A 6,912-nucleotide genomic window follows, 5' to 3' on the forward strand; every position below is an offset into this window, starting at 1 on the left:
CGCCCCCTGTCTGGTGTAGCCTGATAAAGCAAATTACGGACTCCTCTTTAAATCTGGGTATTCCTCCAAAGCTCCATTGTCCTGAGTCTGCACAACTCTGCCAGGACCTAGGATCAAGGGAGATACTAAAGTGTTTTAGTACTATATCTCTTGACACAATGATGAAAATAATCATGGCCTCCAAACCCTCAAGCTGCATACTGGACCCTATTCCAACTAAACTACTGAAAGAGCTGCTTCCTGTGCTTGGCCCTCCTATGTTGAACATAATAAACGGCTCTCTATCCACCGGATGTGTACCAAGCTCACTAAATGTGGCAGTAATAAAGCCTCTCTTGAAAAAGCCGAATCTTGACCCAGAAATTATAAAAAACTATCGGCCTATATCGAATCTTCCATTCCTCTCAAAAATTTTAGAAAAAGCTGTTGCACAGCAACTCACTGCCTTCCTGAAGACAAACAATGTATACGAAACGCTTCAGTCTGGTTTTAGACCCCATCATAGCACTGAGACTGCACTTGTGAAGGTGGTAAATGACCTTTTAATGACATCAGACCGAGGCTCTGCATCTGTCCTCGTGCTCCAAGATCTTAGTGCCGCTTTTGATACCATCGATCACCACATTCTTTTGGAGAGATTGGAAACCCAAATTGGACTACATGGACAAGTTCTGGCCTGGTTTAGATCTTATCTGTCAGAAAGATATCAGTTTGTCTCTGTGAATGGTTTGTCCTCTGACAAATCAATTGTAAATTTCGGTGTTCCTCAAGGTTCCGTTTTAGGACCACTATTGTTTTCACTATATATTTTACCTCTTGGGGAAGTCATTCGAAAACACAATGTTAAATTTCACTGCTATGCGGACAACACACAGCTGTACATTTCAATGAAACATGGTGAAGCCCCAAAATTGCCCTCGCTAGAAGCCTGTGTTTCAGACATAAGGAAGTGGATGGCTGCAAACTTTCTACTTTTAAACTCGGACAAAACAGAGATGCTTGTTCTAGGTCCCAAGAAACAAAGAGATCTTCTGTTGAATCTGACAATTAATCTGGATGGTTGTACAGTCGTCTCAAATAAAACTGTGAAGGACCTCGGTGTTACTCTGGACCCTGATCTCTCTTTTGAAGAACATATCAAGACTGTTTCAAGGACAGCTTTTTTCCATCTACGTAACATTGCAAAAATCTGAAACTTTCTGTCCAAAAATGACGCAGAAAAATTAATCCATGCTTTTGTTACTTCTAGGCTGGACTACTGCAATGCTCTACTTTCCGGCTACCCGGATAAAGCACTAAACAAACTTCAGTTAGTGCTAAATACGGCTGCTAGAATCCTGACTAGAACCCAAAAAATGTGATCATATTACTCCAGTGCTAGCCTCCCTACACTGGCTTCCTGTTAAGGCAAGGGCTGATTTCAAGGTTTTACTGTTAACCTCTTACATCTAGACGTTCCGCTAGCGGAACACCTGCTCCAATATCCAATGATAGGCGTGGCGCGAATTACAAATTCCTCAAAAATACAAAAACTTAAATTTTTCAAACATATGACTATTTCACAGCATTTTAAAGACAAGACTCTCCTTTATCTAACCACACTGTCCGATTTCAAAAAGGCTTTACAACGAAAGCAACACATTAGATTATGTCAGCAGAGTACCAAGCCAGAAATAATCAGACACCCATTTTTCAAGCTAGCATATAATGTCACCAAAACCCAGAAGACAGCTAAATGCAGCACTCACCTTTGATGATCTTCATCAGATGACAACCCTAGGACATTATGTTAAAGAATACATGCATGTTTTGTTCAATCAAGTTCATATTTATATCAAAAACCAGCTTTTTACATTAGCATGTTTTGTTCAGAACTAGCATACCCCCCGCAAACTTCCGGCGAATTCACTAAGAATTTACTAAATTACTCACGATAAACGTTCACAAAAAGCATAACAATTATTTTAAGAATTATAGATACAGAACTCCTCTATGCACTCGATATGTCCGATTTTAAAATAGCTTTTTGGTGAAAGCACATTTTGCAATATTCTAAGTACATAGCCCAGGCATCACGGGCTAGCTATTTAGACACCCGGCAAGTTTAGCACTCACCAATATCAGGTTTACTATTATAAAAGTTTGATTACCTTTTGTTGTCTTCGTCAGAATGCACTCCCAGGACTGCTACTTCAATAACAAATGTTGGTTTGGTCCAAAATAATCCATCGTTATATCCGAATAGCGGCATTTTGTTTGTGCGTCCCAGACACTATCTGAAATGGTAAATCAGGGTCGCGCGCATGGCGCAATTCGTGACAAAAAAAATCGAAATATTCCATTACCGTACTTCGAAGCATGTCAACCGCTGTTTAAAATCCATTTTTATGCCATTTTTCTCGTAAAAAAGCGATAATATTCCGACCGGGAATCTCCTTTTAGCTAAACAGAGGAAAGTAAACAAAGCTTTCGGTCGACACGGGCACGAGCCTGAGTCTCACAGTACTGTAACCAGCCACTACCCAAACGCGCTACTTTTTTTCAGCCAGAGCCTGCAAAGCCACGATTCAGCTTTTTACCGCCTTCTGAGACCCTATGGCAGCCGTAGGAAGTGTCACGGGACAGCTAAGATCCTCACTCTTCAATAAACAGAGACAAGAAGAACGACACCTTGTCAGACAGGCCACTTCCTGCCTGAAACCTTGTCAGGTTTTTGCCTGCCAAATGAGTTCTGTTATACTCACAGACACCATTCAAACAGTTTTAGAAACTTTAGGGTGTTTTCTATCCATATGTAATAAGTATATGCATATTCTAGTTACTGGGTAGGAGTGGTAACCAGATTAAATCGGGCACGTTTTTTATCCAGCCGTGAAAATACTGCCCCCTAGCCATAACAGGCTAACCTACGAAGCATTACATGGGCTTGCTCCTACCTATCTTTCCGATTTGGTCCTGCCGTACATACCTACACGTACGCTACGGTCACAAGATGCAGGCCTCCTAATTGTCCTTAGAATTTCTAAGCAAACGGCTGGAGGTAGGGCTTTCTCCTATAGAGCTCCATTTTTATGGAATGGTCTGCCTACCCATGTGAGAGACGCAGACTCAGTCTCAACCTTTAAGTCTTTACTGAAGACTTATCTCTTCAGTAGGTCCTATGATTAAGTATAGTCTGGCCCAGGAGTGTGAAGGTGAACGGAAAGGCTGGAGCAACGAACCGCCCTTGCTGTCTCTGCCTTGCCGGTTCCCCTCTTTCCACTGGGATTCTCTGCCTCTAACCCTATTACATGGGCTGAGTCACTGGCTTACTGGTGTTCTTCCATGCCGTCCATGGGAGGGGTGCGTCACTTGAGTGGGTTGAGTCACTGACGTGGTCTTCCTGTCTGGGTTGGCGCCCCCCCTTGGGTTGTGCCATGGCGGAGATCTTTGTGGGCTATACTCGGCCTTGTCTTAGGACCCACTTTGCCCAAGCACAGCCCCACACCACTAGTGGGATGTCTACAACCACCAACTTACCGTAAGTTGGTGGTTGTAGACATCCCTCTAGTGGTGTGGGGGCTGTGCTTTGGCAAAGTGGGTGGGGTTATATCCTGCCTGTTTGGCCCTGTCCGGGGGTATCATCGGATGGGGCCACAGTGTCTTCTCATCCCTCCTGTCTCAGCCTCCAGTATTTATGCTGCAGTAGTTTATGTGTCGGGGGGCTAGGGTCAGTCTGTTACATCTGGAGTATTTCTCTTGTCTTATCCGGTGTCCTGTGTGAATTTATATATGCTCTCTCTAATTCTCTCTATCTCTCTTTCTTTCTTTCTCTCGGAGGACCTGAGCCCTAGGACTATGCCTCATGACTACCTGGCATGATGACTCCTTGCTGTCCCCAGTCCACCTGGTTATGCTGCTGCTCCAGTTTCAACTGTTCTGCCTGCGGCTATGGAACCCTGACCTGTTCACCGGACATGCTTGTTGCACCCTCGACAACTACTATGATTATTATTATTTGAACATGCTGGTCATTTATGAACATTTTAACATCTTGACCATGTTCTGTTATAATATCCACCCGGCACAGCCAGAAGAGGACTGGCCACCCCTCATAGCCTGGTTCCTCTCTAGGTTTCTAATCTCCACCCGGCACAGCCAGAAGAGGACTGGCCACCCCTCATAGCCTGGTTCCTCTCTAGGTTTCTAATCTCCACCCGGCACAGCCAGAAGAGGACTGGCCACCCCTCATAGCCTGGTTCCTCTCTAGGTTTCTAATCTCCACCCGGCACAGCCAGAAGAGGACTGGCCACCCCTCATAGCCTGGTTCCTCTCTAGGTTTCTTCCTAGGTTTTTGGCCTTTCTAGTTTTTCCTAGGGAGTTTTTCCTAGCCACCGTGCTTCTTTCACATGCATTGCTTTCTGTTTGGGGTTTTAGGCTGGGTTTCTGTACAGCACTTTGAGATTTCAGCTGATGTACGAAGGGCTATATAAATACATTTGATTTGATTTGATACACTGAACAGTTATACTGACTAGAATGCCCCCCCGTCTGGTGTAGCCTGATACACTGAACAGTTATACTGACTAGAGTGCCCCCCCCGTCTGGTGTAGCCTGATACACTGAACAGTTATACTGACTAGAATGCCCCCCCCGTCTGGTGTAGCCTGATACACTGAACAGTTATATACCCCCCCCGTCTCGTTGTAACGGTCGACGTCGTAGTGAATGGACCAAGGCGCAGCGGGTTGAGAGCTCATGTTAACTTTTATTGTGAACACCACTAATAAACAAAACAATAAACAAACAGTCTTGTAGGCTCACACAACAACCTCCCACCAATCCCATGACAAACACATTCCTATTTATATATTCAATCAGAGCGAACGATAGAGAGCTGCCTCCAATTGAAGGCCCCAACCCCAATTAACTAAACATAGAAATAGAAATGACTAGAGAGAACATAGAAATACACTAACATAGAAAAATGACAAAAACCCCGGAATACATTAACCAAACACCCCTCTACATACACACATACCCCGAACCATATAAAACAAATACCCCCTGCCACGTCCTGACCAAACTATAATAGCAAATAACCCCTTTACTGGTCAGGACGTGACGCTGGTGTAGCCTGAATGACATGATGGACAAACATAGGGAGCTCCTTAGAAAGCTCTGATGTTGGTAATACCATACAAATGGTTGTTTTGCACATAAAAGTACAGAATATGAGGATGAGGTTGAGGGTTGTTCTGGAATTTCAAGAGAGCTGAATTATTCCTACTACTATGGTATAAAACCACTGTAAGTGTTGTTACATAGATGCTGTGTTCACTATGCATGATTAATACATAATTCAAGGTTTATTTGATGTAGTAAATAAATAAATGATTTATTGATGTATAGATAAGAATTTAAATGTGATGTAACAGGTAAATTAACGTTAGGCCATTGTTTGTGTTTTTATGTTCCATCCCGGAACTAACGTTCTCTGTTGTGTTACTGCTACGGAATTTGTTAATTGACTGTGTGCAATCTAACTTAAGCAGATCTAAGTCTGAATCATAATTGTTGATGGCAGAGGCTAAGAAAGACAGTAAAGGGACTTTCAAGGGACTTTAAGGATTCAAGAACCTCTTTTCAGGACAAGCAGCCAACGAGGTATTTTGTTCTACCTATAGAACTTTGTTCATAGTCGCGCCAAGTTCCATTTGTATTGTTGCGCCAAGCGCCATTTGTATTGTTGCGCTGAGCACCATTTGTATTGTTGCGCCGAGCGCCATTTGTATTGTTGCGCTGAGCGCCATTTGTATTGTTGCGCCGAGCGCCATTTGTATTTCTTTGTTTCAGTACTGTATACTTTATCAACGTTACTGTGTTCATTCAAACATATAGTTCTCACGGCGTGACGTGGATGCATCGGAGAAAAAGACGTGCAATGCAATAAACGCCCGTTTCAAAGAACCAACCTGTGTCTGTTGTCGTGAAGAGAGATACAGTGAGAACTCGCCTGCTCAACACGGGTAGGAGAGACAACAAGACCGCCGCGGGTAACGACGCAACCAAGATCCAGCAGATCAGATAAGCAAAGCCCATGACATTGTCGGCTTAGCGACAGCAAGCAACGGTGATTGGACTGTGTTGAAAGCGCAACTTTTCAGGCCAAAAGCAATCTACCACAACATTCAAGTTAAGGTGGGATGAGAAGTGGTTCTACTTGGAAATTGCAACTAAGGACTCAGCTCTATAAATCGTACATACTGTGCTTAGCCTACATGTTTTGGGGATAAATCGAATGTGCTGGTGTTTGTGGTTGTTAAGAGATTTAAAGGGAAACTTAACTCCATAAGCAAGTGAACACGTTTTGAGTAAAGATAAAAGATAATCATACATTGAAATTAAGATTAGTGTTTTATGAAAAGTGGTGTTAGCCAAGCTTAAAGAGCAATTTAAGCAAAGTTTCAAAGGTACCTCCACTGATGTGAAATTATTTTATTATGTGAAGTGATATGTGATTTAATGCATTATATGCATATTCATTCTGTGATTAAGGTTTATACTAAGTTTATTTGTACCAAAGTAATTTTCAATCTTATTTTGAAATTGAAGTCAACTTGAAGTCTAGCTAAGTTTAAATGCTGATAGTTATCTTGATGCAATACTGAAGTTTACAACCACAATCTGGATGTTCAGCAAATGTTCTAATGTGACTATGACAGAGAAAGTTACAGGCTCCTGTATACATAGACCTACAGCCTTTTGGAGGTCACTAGCCTTTTGTATAGCTTCTAGATCAGTACATCCAGGAAGGAGTAAATGTGATAGACCTATTGCAAAGCTTAACTGATTACCGGGATTGAGATATGCCTTCTTATTTGTAATGATTTCTGATTGCATGAGACTATCTAGTGTCCTTCTCTGACCCCC

General features: G+C 42.6%; 1 long non-coding RNA gene across 1 annotated transcript; it reads left to right on the forward strand.

Annotated features, from left to right (window-relative positions):
• Window positions 1-4,677: 4,677 nt before the first annotated feature.
• LOC123731738 (uncharacterized) lies at window positions 4,678-6,559 on the forward strand. The gene is made up of 2 exons (XR_006762818.1): window positions 4,678-5,646; window positions 5,881-6,559. It is a non-coding gene; the product is annotated as an uncharacterized lncRNA (long non-coding RNA).
• The last annotated feature ends 353 nt before the right edge of the window (window positions 6,560-6,912 follow it).

The sequence above is a fragment of the Salmo salar genome, unplaced genomic scaffold (genome assembly GCF_905237065.1).
Source record: "Salmo salar unplaced genomic scaffold, Ssal_v3.1, whole genome shotgun sequence".
Lineage (NCBI taxonomy): Eukaryota > Metazoa > Chordata > Actinopteri > Salmoniformes > Salmonidae > Salmo > Salmo salar.